This window comes from Trachypithecus francoisi, unplaced genomic scaffold (genome assembly GCF_009764315.1).
Source record: "Trachypithecus francoisi isolate TF-2019V2 unplaced genomic scaffold, Tfra_2.0 Lachesis_group0, whole genome shotgun sequence".
NCBI classification, from domain to species: domain Eukaryota; kingdom Metazoa; phylum Chordata; class Mammalia; order Primates; family Cercopithecidae; genus Trachypithecus; species Trachypithecus francoisi.
In genome coordinates this window covers 8,046,939-8,068,632 of record NW_022681453.1, presented here as the reverse complement: position 1 = coordinate 8,068,632, position 21,694 = coordinate 8,046,939, and the positions used below count along the sequence as shown (strand labels likewise).

The 21,694-nt window shown below is 39.6% G+C and overlaps 1 protein-coding gene and 1 pseudogene across 1 annotated transcript in view; both read right to left on the bottom strand.

Annotated features, from left to right (window-relative positions):
• PLCH1 (phospholipase C eta 1) overlaps positions 1 to 21,694 on the bottom strand; it is a 277,981-nt gene that overhangs the window by 150,965 nt on the left and 105,322 nt on the right. The gene's annotated exons all lie outside the window — the stretch shown is intronic.
• LOC117079532 lies at positions 12,541 to 17,832 on the bottom strand (annotated as a pseudogene).

Sequence of the window (21,694 nt, the reverse complement as noted above, 5' to 3'; positions counted from 1 at the left end):
AGAAGTCTGACTGTGAGAATGAAAACTAACAAACAGAAAGGAACAGTATCAACATCAACAAAAAGGACATCCACTCAGAGACCCCATCCAAAGGTCACTAACATCAAAGACTAAAGGCAGATAAATACATGACGATGGGGAGAAACCAGCGCAAAACGACTGAAAATTCCAAAAACCAAAATGCCTCTTCTTCTCCAAAGGATCACAACTCCTTACCAGCAAGGGAACAAAACTGGACGGAGAATAAGTTTGACAAATTGACAGTAGTAGGCTTCAGAAGGTGAGTAACAACAAACTCCTCCGAGCTAAAGGAGCATGTTTTAAATCAGTGCAAGGAAGCTAAGAACTCTGAAAAAAGGTTAGACGAATTGCTAACTAGAATACCCAGTTTAAAGAAGAACACAAATTACCTGATGGAGCTGAAAAACACAGCACGAGAACTTCGTGGAGCATACACAAGTATCAATATCCAAATCAATAAAGCAGAAGGAAGGATATCAGAGACTGAAGATCAACTCAATGAAACAAAGCGAGAAGACGAGATCAGAGAAAAAAGAGTGAAAAGAAACAAAGCCTCCAAGAAATATGGGACTATGTAAAAAGACCAAATCTACTTTTCACTGGTGTATCTGAAAGTGACAGGGAGAATGGATTCAAGTTGGAAAACAATCCTCAGGTTATTATCCAGGAGAACATACCCAACCTAGCAAGACAGGCCAACAGTCAAATTCAAGAAATACAGAGAACACCACAAAGATAATTCTCGAGAAGCATAACCCCAAGACACATAATCATCCGATTCACCATGGTTGAAATGAAGGAAAAAATGTAAAGGGCAGCCAGAGAGAAAGGTCAGGTTACCCACAAAGGGAAACCCATCAGACTAACAGCAGAGCTCTCTGCAGAAACCCTACAAGCCAGAACAGAGTGGGGGCCAATATTCAACATTCCTAAAAAAGAATTTTCAACCCAGAATTTCATGTCCAGCCAAACTAAGTTTCATAAGCAAAGGAGAAATAAAATCCTTTACCGACAAGCAAATGCTGAGAGATTTTGTCACCACCAGGGCTGTCATATAAGAGCTCCTGAAGGAAGCACTAAACATGGAAAAGAACAACCAGTACCAGCCACTGCAAAAACATACCACATGATAAACACCATCAACCTTATTAAGAAACTGCATCAACTAACAGGCAAATTAACCAGCTAGCATCATAATGACAGGATCAAATTCACACATAACAACATTAGCCTTAAATGTTAATGGGCTAAATGCCCCCAATTAAAGACACAGGGTGGCAAACAGGATACAGAGTCAAGACCCATTGGTGTGCTGTATTTGGGAGACCCATCTCACATGCAAAGACACATGTAGGCTCAAAATAAAGAAATGGAGGAATATTTACCAAGCAAATGGAAAGCAAAAGAAAAGCAGGGGTTGGAATCCTAGTCTTCAATAAAACAAACTTTAAACCAACAAAGATCAAAGAGACAAAGAAGGGCATTACATAATGGTAAAGGGATCAATGCAACAAGAAGAGCTAACTATCCTAAATATATACGCATTCAATACAGGAACACCAAGATTCATAAAGCAAGTTCTTACAGACCTACAAAGAGACTTAGACTCCCACAGAATAATAGTGGGAGACTTTAACACCCCACTATCAATATTAGACAGATCAATGAGACAGAAAATTAACAAGGATATCCAGGACTTGAACTCAGCTCCGGACCCAGCAAACCTAATAGACATCTACAGAACTCTCCACCCCAAATCAACAGAATATGTATTCTTTTCAGCAACACACTGCACTTATTTTAAAATTGACCACATAATTGGAAGTAAAACACTTTTCAGTAAATGCAAAAGAACAGAAATAAAAACAAACAGTCTCTCAGACCACAGTGCAATCAAATTAGAACTCAGGATTAAGAAACTCCCTCAAAACCACACAATTACATGGAAACTGAATCCTGAATGACCACTGGGTAAATAACAAAATTAAGGGAAAAATAAAGATGTTACTTGAAACCAATGAGAACAAAGACACAACATACCAGAATCTCTGGGACACATTTAAAGTAGTGTGTAGAGGGAAATTTATAGCACTAAATGCCCACAAGAGAAAGCAGGAAAGATCTAAAATCAATACCCTAACATCACAATTAAAAGAACTAGGGAAGCAAGAGCAAACAAATTCAAAAGCTAGCAGAAGACAAGAAATAACTAAGATCAGAGCAGAACTGAAGGAGATAGAGATATGAAAAACCCTTCAAAAAAAAAAACAATGAATCCAGGAGCTGGTTTTTTGAAAAGATGGACACAATAAATAGACCACTATTTATAGACCACTATAAATAGACCAGACTAATAAAGAAGAAAAGAAAGAAGAATCAAATAGATATAATAAAAAATGATAAAGGGGAGATCACCAACAATCCCACAGAAATACAAACTACCAGCAGAGAATACTATAAACACCTCTATGCAAATAAACTAGAAAATCTAGAAGAAATGGATAAATTCCTGGACACTTACACGCTCCCAAGGCTAAACCAGGAAGAAGTTGATTCCCTGAAAAGACCGATAACAAGTTCTGAAATTGAGACAGTAATTAATAGCCTACCAACCAAAAAAAGCTCAGGACCAGACAGATTCACAGCCAAATTCTACCAGAGGTACAAAGAGGAGCTGGTACCATACCTTCTGAAACTATTCCAAACAAGAGAAAAAGAGGGAATCCTCCCTAACTCATTTTATGAGGCCAGCATCATCCTGATACCAAAACCTGGCAGAGACACACACAGAAAAAAAAAGAAAATATCAGGCCCATATCCCTGATGAACATCAATGCGAACACTTTCAATAAAATACTGGCAAACCAAAACAAGTGGACAAAGGATATGAACAGACACTTCTCAAAAGAAGACACTTATGCAGCCAAAAAACATGAAAAAAAGCTCATCATCACTGGTCATTACAGAAATGCAAATCAAGACCACAATGGGATACTATCTCATGCCAGTTAGAATGGCGATCATTAAAAAGTCAGAAAACAACAGATGCTGGAGAGGATGTGGAGAAACAGGAACACTTTTACACTGTTGGTGGGAGTGTAAATTAGTTCAACCATTGTGGAAGACAGCGTGGCAATTCCTCAAGGATTGAGAACTAGAAATACCATTTGACCCAGCCATCCCACTACTGGGTATATACCCAAAGGATTATAAATCATTCTACTATAAAGACACATGCACACATATGTTAACTGTGGCACTTTTCACAATAGCAAAGACTTGGAACTAACCCAAATGTCCATCAATGATAGATTGGATAAAGAAAATGTGGCACATATACACCATGGAATACTGTGCAGTCAAAAAAAAAGGATGAGTTCATGTCCTTTGCAGGGACTTAGATGAAGCTGGAAACCACCATTCTCAGCAAACTAACACAAGAACAGAAAACCAAACACTGCTTGTTCTCACTCATAAGTGGGAGCTGAACAATGAGAACACATAGACACAGTGGGGAGGGGGCATCACAAAAAAAAAAAAAAAGGAAAGATGATTAATATCTGACAGTCGCCTCAGAAGCCCCCAATGTCAGAAACACAGGACACTGGAAGGGTGTCTCATATATGACACTGGTAGGTCAATGAAATAAGATATATCTTTCAATTTCAATCACTATAGTCTATACAATTTTAAACACATAAGTACTCCCATATAACTAACTCAGTCCTCCGAGAAGCCATTCCAGAGTAAAATTCCACACTTCCTCTAATGTGGACAAAGACAGAAACCCTAATGGAAAAAGATGATAAGTTTAACTACATGCAAAAATACCTATATAAACCATTCAAAACAATAGGCTAGGAGAACATATCTACAAGAGTATCTAATAAATAAAGGTTTAATATCCATTACATAAAGCGTTCCTGCAAGTCAATAAAAAAGACAGTTCAGTTAAAAAATAAGCAAAAGGTGCCGGGCACGGTGGCTCAAGCCTGTAATCCCAGCACTTTGGGAGGCTAAGACGGGCGGATCACGAGGTCAGGAGATCGAGACTATCCTGGCTAACACGGTGAAACTCTGTCTCTACTAAAAAATACAAAAAACTAGCCGGGTGAGGTGGCGGGCACCTATAGTCCCAGCTACTCGGGAGGCTGAGGCAGGAGAATGGCGTAAACCCGGGAGGTAGAGCTTGCAGTGAGCTGAGATCCGGCCACTGCACTCCAGCCTGGGCGACAGAGCGAGACTCCGTCTCAAAAAAAAAAAAAAAGTAGGCAAAAGGTAATGAAAAGACAATTCACAGAAGTAACCAATAAAAACGAGGAAAGAAATACCCTTACTCATGGTTAAAAACTTAAAAGTCAGAGTAAATAATATTTCATATGGTACGCAAAATTTTCATGTTAAAAAGCCATTGTGGATGAAGTTAGGAGGCTAATAACAAGATTATGAATTAGCAACATTATTTGAATCAACTCGGCAATATCTATCTAAATTTAAAACAAACACGCATTTTGACCTTGCAATCATAATATGAAGGATTTATCTTGTAGAGATACTAACATAATGAAGCAAAGATATCCACACAGTTAATTGCAGCTACATGGCTCTTCTCTGCCACCCAAGTGATTCTCTTGCCTCAGCCTCCAGAGTAGCTGGGATTACAGGCACCCACCACCACGCCTGGCTAATTTTGTAATTTTAGTAGAATCAGGATTTCGCCATGTTGGCCAGGCTGGTCTCAAACTCCTGACCTCAAGTTATCCACCCCCTTCGGGCTCCCAAAGTGCTGGGATTACAGACGTGAGCCACCACACCCGGCCTTAAGACACATTTTTATGTGAACAAAAAAGTTATGAAATGACAGAAAGAACATGATTCTATTTGAGTTATTTCATGTATACACATAAATATATGCTATATAAAAAGGGGTTCAGGGATACACTACCCCAAAGTATGGCACATTGGCCTTTGAGGAAATAGCAGAAGCAGGAAGGACTCTATGACCTCTCCCATGCTTCTCCCCTGAAGCAGGCCATAAAAGAATTACCTGACATTTCTCTAACATAGGATGTAAGACTTTCATTCCAAAGGTGCCTTTCCTATGCCCAGAAAAAAAAAAAAAAAAAAGAGACACGAAGAGGAATCTGAACAAACAAGGCTTGCCCTTGCTAAGTTCCCCTCAGTTTACCACTATTTGATCATATCCTTTTGCCATTCCATCATACTTCTGCCCAACTGTACATACAAATACACAGGTTTCCCCATGTGGGTCTTCATCTCTTCTTTTTTTTTTTTTTTTTTTGAGGTGGGGGAAGGGGTTCTTCATTCTGAAGGCTGCTGTGTCACATAAAACTTATATTAAGTAAATCTGTATGCTTTTCTCTTTTTAATTTGTATTTTGTTATAGGAGTCTCAGCTATGAGCTTAGTGGTGGATAAGGAAAGATATATTTTCTCTTCTACAACAGGCTTGGAAATTTCTAGAAATTGTGGAAAGGAAAATGGTATTTAAAGAGAAAGGGATGAGAGTAATTCCCACCTTAAAACCTTGTTGAGGCATTTTCTTGTCTTTGCCATGAGCAAATATTGTTTTGAAAGTGTTAAAACATATATATGGGAGATGTTATATTCACTTTAAAATTCCATATAATTTGCAAGAGCTAGCGAAAGAAAATAATCGCCATTGCAACTCTGCCAACTGCAAGCCCAATAAAGCAAAAGAACACTGAACAACCTGGATTTAAATCCTGGAGTGACTTCTCAGTCACATTACCCTCTTGTCTATTTACTTAGTTAACTCTGAGTCCGTTTCTTCATATTTTAAGAGAATCGTGGTAAACATTAAACGAAATAGCATGTAAAGAGTCTCTTGCTCAATTTTCCATACACATTAGGCTTTCAACAAATACTGGTTTCTTTCCTTTTTTTCTGAATGACATCAGAGCTCAGAAAATGCAGCAGCTCAAAGTAGTGGCAGATTCTCGGTTATCCGAAATTCTACGGCAGGACAATAAAACTGCTTCCAAATGTTGAAGGAATTTGCGTTTCTACACCACCCTAAGCAATGCGGCCTAATCTCGTGGCATTAATTCCAATCCACATACAGATAACTCCAAATGTAAATCTCAAGCCCCATCCTTTGCCTTCAGTTCCAGACTTGCTCGTATAACTGCTGAATGCCAAGCACTGGGGTATCTAATAAGATCTTAAACATCACATAAATCTTAAACCTGCTTTTCTTCAGCCTCTCCGTCTCAGTCAATTGTTCCAGCATCCCCTCATTATTTAAGATCCAAACCAAGGATTCGTCATTGTTTCCTTTCTCCATCCTTCACAAAGTCTTGACTCTCCATTTGCGATAACCCGCATCTACCACTTGTCTCCATCAGTCTGCTGATCCCCTTTCTCAATGTCACAGCCAATATGCTATTTTTAAATGGTCAATTAGATGTTTTAAACACTCCAGCAACCTCCCACTGGGAATGTAATTAGTCCCAAACTCCTTGCCAGGGGCCTGCGTTGTCTCTTTCCAGCCTCTCCCTCCTGCCCTTCTTCCCATAGATCACTAGACTCTGCACAGTTCCCCAGCACACTTTGCACTCGCTGTACTCGCTGTTTCTTTTCCCTGGAATACGTGCTTCTCAGCTATGTGTATGCCTTACTCCTTTTTTACATTCAGGTGAAGATTAAGTAATTTAAAGGGGCAAGTCCTGTCCACCCAATCTAAAGCAGCCTCCTAATTAACTACCATTAACAGTCATTTTCTTCATTTCCTGTCACTGTTCGCTAAAATATAAGCTCCATAAGGACAGAAATGTTTTATCATCCCATGATTTTCTGTGCCTAGACGAATGCCTGCCACACAGCAGTGACTACATACATTTTTGTTCATTGGACTAATGAATTGGTGGTTCCATTAACAGATCTTAAAGGAGATCCCCAACTCTTGTTGGCTGTCTTTAAAAAAATTAAAGAGTATTTTAAGAATAAAAGCAGAGACTGATTTGTGGTTATCTCAGAGCCAGTGAATTTTAGCATTTAAAGCTAAGATCTGATGAAGAACCAATACAAATGGTGAAAAATGATAATGGTTAGCTTAGATATTAATCGATGTGTTGTTATCTGTGCTAATACCAAAGAACGTGACTTGAAAGTGTTTTATGGCCGGGCGCGGTGGCTCAAGCCTGTAATCCCAGCACTTTGGGAGGCCGAGACGGGTGGATCACGAGGTCAGGAGATCGAGACTATCCTGGCTAACATGGTGAAACCCCGTCTCTACTAAAAAATACAAAAAAAAAAAAAACTAGCCGGGCGAGGTGGCGGGCGCCTGTAGTCCCAGCTACTCGGGAGGCTGAGGCAGGAGAATGGCGTGAACCCGGGAGGCGGAGCTTGCAATGAGCTGAGATCCGGCCACTGCACTCCAGCCGGGGCAACAGAGCGAGACTCCGTCTCAAAAAAAAAAAAAAAAAAAGAAAGTGTTGTATTAGATCAATCAGAGTATAGTGGAGTCACCCAGCTGGTTGCAAACTTATCCAGTCAAAATATCTTCCAGAACTTCAAGTTTCAAAATAGATAAACTTTCTAAATCAGGTCTTTGGGCTGCCTGCGAGAATTTGCCATATTTTAGGCTCCTCCAGTTTTCTGAGAATTAACCCTTCCTTTGGCATATACCATCTACATTTTCTTCTTTCTGACTCTGGCACTGTAGCTAATTACACAAAGGTGAGGCTCTTAACACTAAATCTGTATATTTGTATATGTTATCAGAAATGGAGAAAAGACTTTGTACAAAAATGGCACCAACTATGGTTGTTTCTGGCTTAGAGGGTTAAGGATAATTCATATTCTTCTTTATTCTCTTCCTTGTTTTCCAGTAAACAAGTAACATTTTACAAATAAATACAGTTTTAAAAAACTTCATAAACTAGTACCTAATATCCTACGCACCCATAAGGAATAAGAACTGAAAAAGAGACTTGAAAATTAAAAGACAGACAGTAAACTGCTTTCACATGATTGAAGAAAATTTTGGAATTTAAGATATTCTTTTGTGGCTCATCATAGAAACTAGTTCTAATTTTTAACTTTTTAGGGAAAAATTTATTATTCTTAAAAGTTATTTATCTAACCCTAAAATTCTGATCCAAATTTATCATTAAAAATCAAACTGGTCCACATTTAAGTCACCTTTGCCTGACTTACAGCCACAGCAATGCATCAAGGGAACACAATTCTGGGTATTACGGTAATTTCACAAGACCACAGGAGTAGACTCAGAGTAGATGCTTGGCAAATAATAAAATACAAGCCTTAAATATGAGATGGCGCTCTTGCATATTACTGATTATATTATTAATGCTAACATCACTAGGATCCTAGTGTAACGCTAGGATCACTGCCAAGTTTAAATATACTCTATTTAAATGTGATGCATGCACTTGAAGCAGTAGAACCTCAATACAACAAAAAGCATTGAGGCAGCAGTACTTGTCAACATCCGGAAGATGTACAAGCTTTGCCTGGACTCCAGCTCTCCCTGCCCTGGGTCACTACAACATTCAGTACAGGAATGAACAATGTATAGTACTGTTATCCTGTAGGGCTGCTTCCCTGAAGGACTGTTCACACGGGAAAATTATGTCACAATCTGCATGCTATTTTGAATTTTTGTAACTGATTCAGCACTCCAATTGCTGATAAGTACCGTAATCAGAAATTCTTTTCCTCCCACAGAACCAGAACAATTCAAACATCAGTTTATCCCCACAATCCAGATCTGAAAAATAAAAAAGCAACAACTAGACCTACATCTTCTTTAAATCTCAAAGAAACATTTATTCTGTGCAAGACAGTGCTATTCTAATGATAGAGGAAACTTCTGATGAATAATGCAGAAGCATCTGTGGACATTTAGCCACTAGTGGCCATTTAAATGCTCTTTCCCTAGGTGAACAAGTGACCACAAGGACTCCTTTTTTTTTTTTTTTTTTTTGTCTTGAAGCACTTGACTCAGAAACATAAAAATAGTCAAGATTGGTTTAACTGAAATCACACTTCTGACGAGTATGTGTCCTTTCTTTTGTTCCAGAAATGTGAGGATCCAAGGTTTTAAACCTAAGCCAGTCTGGCCAGCTTGACTTATCCAGGACATCTTTCACTAGTTTCACAGTGGCCATCAGCTCTGTCAGACACCGGACATGGCTTGAAAGGGCCATGTCAGCAAGTGATCATTATTGTGTCTGAAAAGAGTTGTGCTTGATGGCTGAAATATTCCAGCTACCAAAAAGCTGCAAGTGGAAAATCCATAAAATCAGCTGATTTGTAGTCACAGAATACCCTATTTCTACCCACTTTCACACACACTACTCCCTATATCTCCATCTCAACAAAAAAGTCATGTCTTCTTTAAATCAATTACCATGCTTTAATCCAGAATTTGGAATTATTCAGGGAAACCAAATCAAGTATCTATTACCTTCTAGAGCCATCATCATATCCATGAACAAATCAGCTGTAAAGCAGTTTATCTTTGGGGATTAAATACTTTCCAGTCCAAAATGCAGCTTTTAAAATGCAAATTTGCCTTCTCTTCTGTATTGAGATGACTAGGCCTATGTCGATTTAACTGTGTCTCTATAAAGCCATGCAAATGTAGGCACTTTAAAATGACTGCTCACAAAAAAATTGTTAAGAGCTCTGCTTAAACAAAAATCTTGCAAATGAAAAAGCAATTCGTCATACAATTTTTTAAATGGTGGTGAGGGGGTGTTCTTAAAATTATATCCTGATTTATGGAAATCTTTTATTAATAAACTGAAGAGGATGGTCTCCACACAATCTGTAATATCACTATTATGAATGCTCATGGCAGTTACATTAGAGAAGTTATCCTCATTTGAATTTCTGATATTAGTAAAAAGCTCATTTCCAACTTGCCAAATTCTCAGGCTATGCTGATCACCAAAGCCTATCCCACTTAGACACACACACACAGAAACATCAAAATTCTTTTCTGAAAAAGAAAAATCACTTTCCCTTCTACTGTCCACATTGCCAATGAGGGCAGTGGTCGACCATAACGTATTTCCAGATTTTTCCTTCCCTGAGTATGAAGAACTCAAGTTTTTCTCATTTTACCATGATAAGTCCCATTGCAGGGGCTGGAGGGGAGACAGTCAGGAGATGTTTTAGATCATGAGGAGGGTCACCCTGGAGGGGAGAAAGTGGGCTACAGCTCCCATTGCTGAGGGCACCAAGAGCTACCTACTGGTTAGATCCCCACCTTGTCAAATCATAGTCATGTATCATGGAGATGCTCTAAGAGACTATGCAGTTTCGATGTCATAATCTTATTTTGATTATTGTATTTAGAATAATACATCTGCTTCTGCACTGGTAATATGCTCCTTGAAACAGTTTAGTTGTATTCAAAAAAAACAAAAACAAAAACAAAAACTACTCTTCCCTGTTTCCTTCACTGTTTTTATCAGCACTTACTACATAACATCACGCGCATGCACACACAAACACACAAACACAACTACTTGCTTCATTATTTCTGTCTCTCCTGCTGGAATGTAAGTTCTATGAGGGTAAGAATTTTTACATGCTTTTATTACTGCTATATCTCCCATACCTGCCAGTGTTTAGCAAGAGGTAGATGGTAAGTAGCTGATGAATAAATCAAAAGATAAATTATAGCGGAAGCTCCATGGTGGGCCAGGCGCGCTGGCCCACGCCTATAATGCCAGCACTTTGGGAGGTTGAGGGGGGCGGATCACTTGAGGCCAGGAGTTCGAGACCAGCCTGGCCAACATGGCTATCCCCATCTCTACTAAACTACAAAAATTAGCCGGGTATGGTGGTGCATGCCTGTAATCCCAGCTGCACAGGAGGCTGAGGCACGAGAACCACTTGAACCCAGTAGGCAGAGTTTGCAATAAGCCACACCACTGCACTCCTCCCTGGGCAACAGAGTGAGACTCTGTCTCAAAAAACAAACAAACAAAACAACTCCATGGTGAAGCATTCCTGACTCCATCTCTTTTTTTTTAACTTAAAGGTATTATAGGCTGCAATCCATGTCTCCTCTAAATTCCTTTCAGTAATAACTAAGCCTAAAGCAGGCTCCCTACTGCTTGCCATCCATGGCTGCCAAGAAAACTTGCATTTCAAAATCAAGTTAATTTAACCGTTAAAATAATTTCATGTATCCTTCCAAAATAATCACCCTAATTTCTTCAAGTCAAAACAACTCAGAAAATAAGATGTTCGTGACCAAAAAGGACTGTAAGAGCCTGGCCTTCATAGCCCCTCCAACCAAGAAACAGCAGATGAAAAAAGCCTCTTTTCCCCCAAATCAATAGCATTACCCTTCCCATTTTCCCAGAGGCCTTGCCGTGGTGGGACTGAAACCTTGGGACTTCAGGTCACCATGACCAACAGAGGGCAATGGGGCTGGTTGCTGAGCACTTACAGTACAGTGGGGACTAAATGAAGACTGAAGGATCCACCCCATAAGGGGGCCAGAGGTTCGCTCACTGTCTGGAACACCTGGCTGAGGCCTGGCTCTGGGCAGCAGGGGCTGGAGAAATCTGCTTCTCTCAGAACTGCTGCTTAAGTAATCAGGGAGGAGGCATGAAAAAGTAAACCCAGCCCCTCTACCAAAAGCCAAACCAGGCCTCATGCCAGAAAGCTCACAGAAAGAAAGCTCATAGAAAGAAAGGGAGAACTAGGGGCAGAGAAAGGTGTTCAGGGACCAGCTATATTTTTAAAGTTGTATTTCTTTAAATGACAGAGTGGAGCACTGGATACCCAAATGATTCCTATACTATTTTTTGACTTGTCTATACAGTTGTAATGCTCCATATGGCAAGAGTGGTTCATGAGTAAGAGCGTGAACTATGAAGGCTGTGGGTCTTAGCAAAGGTACTTAACTTCCGTGGACTGGACTCACTTCCTTCATCTGTAACTGGGCATGATAATGTAATCTGTTTGATGGGACTGTGGTGAGGATTCAATGAATTAATGTAAGAAAAGTGCTGAGGACAATCTCTAACACACATTAATGGCAGACTCAACATGTCATTCATTTCTTCATTAAAAAAAAAAAAAAAAAACCTAAAATCTCTCAGCTCTATTGCCAGCTACACTCATTCATATGACCTCATTTAGCCCCCATCTCTTTTTCCTTTCCATCTACTTGTCACAAATTCCAGCACCCAAAATGCCTAGTGATAGTTCTTTTTATACCCATAGGTACTTCTCAAGACCTGCAGCTTGTATCTTCCTGCATCTGAGCATCTCAGTAAACTTTCAAGGCTGAAAGCAGAGCACTAAGGAATTAAAAAAGACTGTGCAACCCCTCAGTCACAGCCTCCAATGGTTACTGATGATCCATAACCTACAGCCTGCTCTGAGAGGACTATGCACATCGTGCACTTGCCCCAACCCTCAAAACAAGATTCAGAGTTGATTTAACCTACCCCTGCCGAAGGTTACAAATATCCCATATCTCAAAACAAAGGCAGTCTTTGCAGCTGCAGTACACCTTATTTTTGTGCCATATGCTGCTTTTTAAACATTTGGCTTGCCGAGCAAATCCTACAGAGATCAGTTCATTCCTTCTAGTAGTCTTTTTGCTTGCAAGGTTAAGAGCTGCCATCTGATGAAAAGCCATGCCTCAGGGTAGAGCATTGCATGGGAAATTGATTCTTAAACATTTAATTAATTACTGATTTTCCTTAAAAATTGAACTCCTTATTAAAATATCATATATGCTTTGAATGATTGCAAATTACTGTTTAGATGCTTTTGGCTGCAAATAAGAGAATGACAAATTGCTTAAAAGATAAAGAATTTTTTAAATCCCATATAAGAAATTTGGAAGGCAGTAAAATTAGTTTATTTAGCAATTCAATAATTCATTGAAAATCCAAGTTTCTTCCATCTTTCTACTCTAATCATCATAAACTCATAGGTTAACAGATGGCTGTAGCAGCTCCAGGCATCATATCCTCAAATCATTTCATTGTACCTTTTTTAAGAGGAAAGAAAACTTTTTCAAAAGCGCCCCAACTTGCCCAACTTCCCTCACATCTCATTGGCCAGCATTGTGTCACTTGTTCCTACCTACACCAATCATTCAGCAGGAAACTGGAATAACCAATCTGATCAAGATTCACCCAGGACTACGCAGATAACCTACACTTTCCTGGAATAGGATTAAAATATTGAGGCTCTGTTAAAAAAAAAAAATAGAAAATATTGTGAATGTTTTCTTGTCATTGTTGTTGTTAGGGAAAAAAGTAAATACAGCAAATTTAAATCAAGATATCATTTTGGGAAAATTTTTAAATGGAAGCTTCTAGGTACTATTTAACTTTTTCAGCTCCAACTAAGTAACGAGATTTTGTGGACCAGGCGTGGTGGCTCACACCTGTAATCCCAGCACTTTGGGATGCTGAAGCGGGTGGATAACCTGAGGTCAGGAGTTCAAAACCAGCTGGCTAACATGGAGAAACCCCGTTTCTACTAAAAATACAAAAGAATAGTCGGGCGTGGTGGTCCACACCTTTAATCCCAGCTACTCAGGAGGCTGAGGCAGGAGAATGGCTTGAACCCGGGAGGTGGAGGTTGCAGTGAGCTGAGATTACGCCATTGCACCCCAGCTTGGGCAATGAGAGTGAAACTCCGTCTCAAAAAAAAAAAGAAATTAGATTTTTTGTCTCAGGGTGATCCCACGCCAGTCTGCAAACTGTTTGTGATGGGTACAAAATGAGGTAAGTATGCTTATCTCACATAAGTGTAGATATATTGAAAAAAATTAGATACTTTTATAACAATTTGATAGTCTAATTTTATATCTGTTAAATCTAATAAAACTTTGGAGCTTTTTTTTTATGTCTTGGTTTTTCACTCTTAGTAATTGATTTTTACTATAGTCCACAAAATTATCAGTTGGTAATGGACTGGAGATTGGAACGACAACAAAACAGTCATTCACTAGAGATAGATCACGCTATCCAACTTGTCTAATTTTTGTGTAAATTATGTACTTTTAGAACAGCTTAAAGCTCAGCAGCTTTTCCCCCACAAACTGATTGGACCATAAGACTTTGAGAGCTAAAGATACAGTCTGAACATTGTAAACTATACCTGGATGCAGAAATTATATTTAAAAATAAAACTGACTAGGATAAATTAATGAGCCCTCAGTCAGAGGTCCATTTCCCTGTGGACTACTCAGTTCCAGAAGAGGCTAAACCCTTAACTTTGGCCAGTCCCTGGGCACAACATCAAGTAAAAAGGAATTAGAAAGTTCTGTATGACTTTGGCCAGGCTGGCATTATTAGAAAAACATGGTAGGTCCTGTCCTAATAAAAGATGAGAAAAGTCCTAAGGATGAGCAAAATAAAATGCCATGCAGACAAGGATCCATATCTGTAGATCAGGAATCGATTCAAAGTTCATATTTTTGTTCCTCAAAATGGGAAAATATTACCTACATTCAATTAGCACTTTTGCCCTTTTGCTATGGAAAATGTGTTTTGTGATTAGTCCCTTTCATTTTTATTTCCTCAGACAGCAAATTAATTCTTATACTTCTCTATAGAGGACAGGACAAACGTGTAGTTAATATTGAAGATTAGGAAATGACCTTAGCCACAATTATCATACATCAATAACACATTTCCAAAACCCAAGAAAGAACCTCTCACCTACTTTAGCATGTTTACTCAGTGGATTTAAAGTAACCTTTCAAATCACCAACTGCAAAGACAACATTCCACCTCAAAATGTATTCAAATTGGGCTCTTGAATTGCACTTCTATGGAATTAACCTACCATCTTCTTATGAAAGAGTTACCTGACATCCCTGGGTGCACTGGCCAGTACACAAAGGAAGCAAGGGGTTCAACAGTTAGGAGGACAGTTTGCACACGAGCTGCACATGTTTATCATCAAATCAAAGCTTGATGACAACTGATGATGGCATTTGTTGGTGGGTTATGCTTTCTTCCCCTTTTTTATTTCACAATGGTTATCATGGCAAAGCTCTCCACATGATGTTTTTGAGTGTTCAATTTTAAGAATGCAAGTTCAAGTATGCTTTCTTCCTCACTACAAAAGAATATGATTTCAAATATTCAACAAATTGGCTTACCTAATGGTCTCTTTGTAGGGGTCTCCCACTATCCTGCTACCCACTATCACCCCAATAAATACTCCAGTGATATAACCCCTTCAACAGTTACCATCATTGAACTTTATAAACATAACACCATATACCTTCAACCATGTACATGTTCCCAACCAGTTTCCACAAAGAGCTAAATTTAAGCCTGCTGTAAGAGAGAATCGAAATTTGGTTTGCTTTCTTTTAGACTCTGCTACATAGACTTTAAAACATGCAGAAGAGCTGACTTTGCCAACAAAGTTCATCCTTCTTTTTTCCAAAGCAGCCAGCTGTGACTTCATTTTGGATTTAGGCTATGATTTTTCTGATTTTTCTCTTTGCATGTGAATGTTTATTTGTGAAGTCCTGAACTTCACGCTACTTCCAACTCTAGAAATGATTTGGGCAAGCTGCCATGTTTATAATCTTAAAGCCTCCAGCTTCCCAGATAATACAAACTCTCTCTCTTGTTATTTAATTAACGTCAAACTCATAATGTCATGAAACATTGCTGTTGGAAGATTTCTATTTTTCCAACGTGTCTATTCTCCCAGTTACTCCTAACTAGAATGAGTAAACCTTCTGAATAAATCAGAGACATCTTTACAGGCAAACGATTAAAGGGTTTGACTGCCTGCCATAATATTGGAACAAGATCTGGGGGAAAATATTACTGAATAAAGGATTATAACCCTGGACAAGCAAGCAAATGCAGCTTAAATACATAACAGTTTCCCCAAAAACTAAATTGGACTTTATACTATATATAATTACATTCCATGCGTCTCTATATTATAGCACCTTAAACAATGTAGATAACTAGTAAATATTAGTTAAACAAATGAGTAAATGAAAAAAATCTACAAGATATACCACCTTGTTGGAAAGATAGGTTCTCGGCTGCCTTAAGTTTCCCATAAATAAACCAGGGGCCAGGGGTGGTGCTCACACCTGTAATGCCAGCACTTTGGGAGGCCAATGCAGGAAGATCACTTGAGTCCAGGAGTTCGAGACCAGCCTGGGCAAAATGGTGAAACCTTGTCTCCACAAAAAATAAAAAACACTTAGCCTGGAGTGGCGGAGCAAGCCTATGGTCCCAGCTACAGAGGAGGCTTAGGCAGGAGGATCACTTGGGCCCAGGAGGTTAAGGCTGCGGTGAGCCACGTTCATGTCACTGCATTCCAACCTGGGCTACAGAGCAAAACCCTGTCTCAAAAAATAAATAAACAATGTATATGGCAATCACAGTCCTTGGTACCAAAGACCAAACTCCAAGCCTATCTGAAGACATCTGATGTTATAGCCATTGGAAAATGAAAGGGGAAGGAGGGGGCTAAGGGGAGCAACAAAAGGTTGACTGTGTTTTCTTCTGGCAGTCTGCTTTCACAGCCAGTGCTATGCCTGTGGCCATCTCCCAGGCTCAGGGGATCACCTGGGGAGCCTATCTTACTCTGGCCCATCAGATTCACTTTCCCAGGAACTGGAAGTAGAACCTTGATATGGTTTGCATTTGTGTCCCTGACTAAATCTCACGTCAAACTGTAATCCCTAGTGTTGGAGGAGGGGCCTGGTGGGAGGTGACTGAGTCATGGGGGTAGATATGCCCCCTGCTGTTCTCAGGATAGTGAGTGAGTTCTCCTGAGATGTGGTTGTTTAAAAATGTGTGGTACCTCCCGCTTCTCTTTTATTTTATTTTTTTTGGGGGGGGGTACCAAACTTCTTTATTTGAAGGAAGGGTACAAATCAAAGAACTTAAGTGGATGTTTTGGTACAACTTATAGAAAAGGTAAAGGAAACCCCAACACATGCATGCACTGCCTTGGTGACCAGGGAAGTCATCCCATGGCTATGGGGAAATTAGCCTGAGGCTTAGCTTTCATTATCACTGTCTCCCAGGGTGTGCTTGTCAAAGACTCTGCCAAGCCAGATTCGGGTGCTCCCATCTTGCACAAGTTGGTCACATGGTCACCCAATTCTTTGATGGCTTTCAAGTACTCATTCAGGTAATGCGTCTCAATGAAATCACACAAATGGGGGTCATTTTTGTCAGTGACCAGTTTGTGCAGTTCCAGTAGTGACTGATTCACATTTTTTTCCAAATGTAATGCACACTCCATGGCATTCAGCCCACTCTCCCAGTCGTCATTGTCTGGTTTCTTGATATCCTGAAGGAGATTCGGCCACCTCGTTGGTTCTGCAGCTTCATCAGTTTCTCAGCATGTTCCCTTTCCTCGTGAAACTGGTGAAGAAAGTATTTGGCAAAGTTCTTCAAAGCCACATCATCACAGTTAAAGTAGTAAGACATGGACAGGTAAAGGTAGGAAGCGTAGCGCTCCAGGTTGATCTGGCGGTTGATGGCAGCCTCTGAGTCCTGATGGTAGTTCTGGCGCACCTGCGAGGTGGACGTGGTGGTCATGGCGGAGGCTAAGGACAGGCGGCGGCGGCAGCAGCGGTGGCTGCGCGGTGCTGGAGCCGCGGCGGGGACCTTGGGGCGGTCCGAGGGCGTGGTGAAGAGGTGAGGGAGGGCTGGCTAAGGGCGGCCGGCCGGGATGGGGGACGGGGGACGAGCGCCGGGTTCCGTCCAAGCACTGTTGAAGCAGGAAACCCCGACGACCCTCAGCGAAGAACGTCTGGCCCCGCTTCTCTTTCTTCCTCCTGCTCCAGCCATGTAAGACATGCCTGCTTCTTCTTTTCCTTCTGTCGTGATTGTAAGTTTTCTGAGGCCTCCTCTGCCATACTTCCTGTACAGCCTGCAGAACTGTGAGTCTATAAATTACCCAGTCTCAGGTACTCCTTTATAGCAATGTGAGAACGGACTTATACAAACGTCTATCTCTCCTGATCACTTCCAGGAAAGACATCTAAACCAGGGAGCTATAGGGTGGCCATTTCCAAGCATGCCAAAGCAGAGAAAGTCTACAGAGAAAGAGAATGAGGCAGATGGCAGGGAGAGCTGCAGGGATCAGAGCTGGACAGCAAGGCCTGCCTGTGCTCCCAGTTCACCTCTTGTGAAGCGTGGTCATCCTTGAGTTACTTGAGATGACTCAGTATCCAAGACGTCTGGGTGATAAAATGGCAGGGTGGAAGAAAAACTGAAATGGGAGTGAGTGAATGTAATAATAGTATAGACTTCCTTTGAGGGCTCTGTGAGCCACTGAAGGGTTTTAAGCAGAGTGACCCATGTTGGGATAGGCACCTTTACAATCAGCCCGACTGGCTGAAAGTAGAGAATGGGTTAGAATGGAGGAAGATTGCAATTAGGAGGCTTTCGTGGTCGTTTAACAGCCTATGGTCCCAGGGAAGTATCTGCTGCTCACATGTAATGCTGCCTACTAGCATAATTTAAACACACAGGCTATTTCTCTTCAAAAGGGAATATTTCATGTAACATCTTTAACCATTACATGAAAACTCATTCTTTGTCACCCAGCATCAACGAATTATTAGATTATTGGCCCAAAACCTCCATGATTATATAATGTATATTAGGACTAGAAGTTAAGTCACCAGAGAGTTTCCAATATTTAATAGTGCCATATTTCACAACTGCCCAGGGAGAATATCAGTCTACTACTCTGTTAGCATGGTATCCAACATTGCTTCCTTAATGTTGTAGATCCTTTCCTAAGCCTGTCAAAGCAAATTTCAACAAACGAATTCATAACATAACATTTGTGGTAGCAAGATATTTTGCTAATTTCACAGAATTCTTCTAAATCCTTTAAGGTTTGGGACTCGCTACACTTCTGATTATAACTGAATATTAAGCTAGCTAAAGAGAGGTAAAGTGCAAATTAGGTACTGAAATGGTGACTGTCATGGCTCTGCAATAAGCAAGAATTTAGCTTTCTACAATTACTTGAGCCCTATAGCTTCCATGTCACCTGGAATACATGTTTAAAACTGACTTTCAACGAAAAAAGAAAAAGCACAAAAACAAACTCCTTTTAAGATGGTTTCACTGGCCCTAGTATTTACCATTTTTTTAAATTAAAAATCTTGAGAATTCAAGTTTTCCTATAACTTGTCTTTATAGATTTTCATCTTAGACTTAAGTGGTCATAAATGTTATACTACCTCATATTTCTCTCTGTATGATAAGCCCGAATATTCCTTAACTGTGTTTGATCTACTTTGTGGTCAAAATATGGGGGATAGGAGAGAGGTCCTCATCAAAACTCAAGATTAGCAAAAGCTGAGGAATTTTATCAACACCAGACCTGTCATACAAGAAATATTACAGGGAGTCCTTCAATCTGCAAGAAAAGGATGTTAACAAGCAAGAAGAAATCATCTGAAAATTAGTAGAACTGGAATGTTCCTAACACAAAGAAATGACTTATGTTTAAGGTGACGAATATCCAAGTACCCTAATTTGATCATTACACATTGTATGCCTGTCTCAAAATATCACATAAATACGTACAACTGTAATGTACCTAAATAAATTTTAAAAAATAATTTTTTTTAACTTTTTTTAATTTTTTAAAATCTCAAGTTTAGGGCACCTGGGTCCTGTCAGTTGAAAACTTATTCTAAAGCCTCAAAAAAAACCCAAAGGTTTTTCTAGCAGCGAAGTTATTAAACACTAGGTCAGAAAGTAATCCTGTTTAATCAGTCAAAAACCTAAATAAGACCACTAATGCTAAGATTCACCAGCTGCAGAAGGTTGGCATACTAAAAAATGGATCAAGAGTAATTTTTCCCAGTTGTAAGAATAGTGAAGGCATTAATACAATAATAAAAAAAAGAATAGCTAAATCTGCCTAGCATTTAGTAGGTACTAACAATGTAGTATTCACAGTGCCTTGCATGCTTGGAGTCATTTAATAATCAAAACAACCCTATGAGGTATGTGCTATTATGATCCCTATATTATAACAGAAGCTACCAAGGCATAAATAAGCTAAGTAACTTCCCCAAGGTCACACAGCCTGTAAGTGGTAGAGTAAGATTTCAGCATCCACATTCTGAACTACTTCCCAAGGCCCAGATGTTACTTTAAATTAAAAATCACTACATTCTTTAGTACAATGAAAGTAGAAAGCAAACCCCACTCAGGATAAATTGCAGGCTCTCCTGCACTGTCTCCACCATCACCTTCCTTGAAAGAAGTTTAAGGGGCTCCACTTGTGATTGTTAATTTTATGGGTCAACTTGACTGGGCCACAGGATGCCGAGATACCTAAATTAAACATTATTTGTGGGTGTGTCTGTGAGGGTAGTTCCAAAAGAGGTTAGCATTTGAATTGGTAGAGAAAGCAGATCGCGCTCTCCAGTGTGTATGGCATCATCCCATCTGTGGAGGGCCCAAATAGAACAAAAAGGCAGAGGAAGGTTGAACTGGCCCTCTCTGCCTCAATGCTTGAGCTGAAACATCGGCATTCTCCCACCCTTGGACTGGGATTTACACCACTGATGTGCCTGGTTTTCAGGCCTTCAGGCTTGGACTGGAATTTACCACCAGCTTTCCTGGGGCTCCAGCTTGCAGATGGCAGAGGATGGGACTTTTCAGCCTCTACAATTGTGTGAGCCAATTCTTTAAATCTCTTTCTCTCTCTCTCTCTCTCTCTATATATATATATATATATATATAGAGAGAGAGAGAGAGAGCACAAATATATATTTATATATATATAAATATATATAGAGAGAGAGAGAGAGATTTATATATATATATTATATATATATATATATAAAGTCATCCCACAGTATCCATGGATGATTGTTTCCAGGACCTCCTGAGGATAATCTTTGTGCATTCTCAAGGCCCTGATATAAAATGATATAGTATTTACATATAACCTATGTACCAGCCTCCCATATATATATATATATTATATTTTTTTTTCTTTATATGTGCACAACGTGCAGGTTTATTACATATGTATACTTGTGCCATGTTGGTGTGCTGCACCCATCAACTCGTCAGCACCCATCAACTTGTCATTTACATCAGGTATAACTCCCAATGCCATCCCTCCCATATATTTTAAATTATCTCAAGGTCACTTATAAAACCTAATGTAAATAGTTGTTGTACTGTATTGTTTAGGGAATAATGACAAGAAAAAAATCTGTATATGTATAATATATATGCAATTGTTTAAAGTATTTTCAATCCACAGTTGGCTGAATCCATGGATGTGGAACCCATGGACACAGAGGATTGGTTATATATAAATCTCATTTTTATCTCATATGTATATGTACAGATTATACACACACACACAGGCAGACATACAGTCATACATCACTTAACAACAACGATATATCCTGAGGAATGTGGTGTTATGTGATTTCATCCTTGTATGAACATCATAGAGTGTATGTACACAAACCTAGATGGTATAGCCTGCTCCACACCTAGGCTATATGTATAGCTTACTGCTCCTTGGCTACAAGCCAGTACAGCATGTTACTGAACTAAATACTATAGACAACTGTAACACAATGGCATTTGTATACCTAAACATACAAAAGGTACATTAAAATG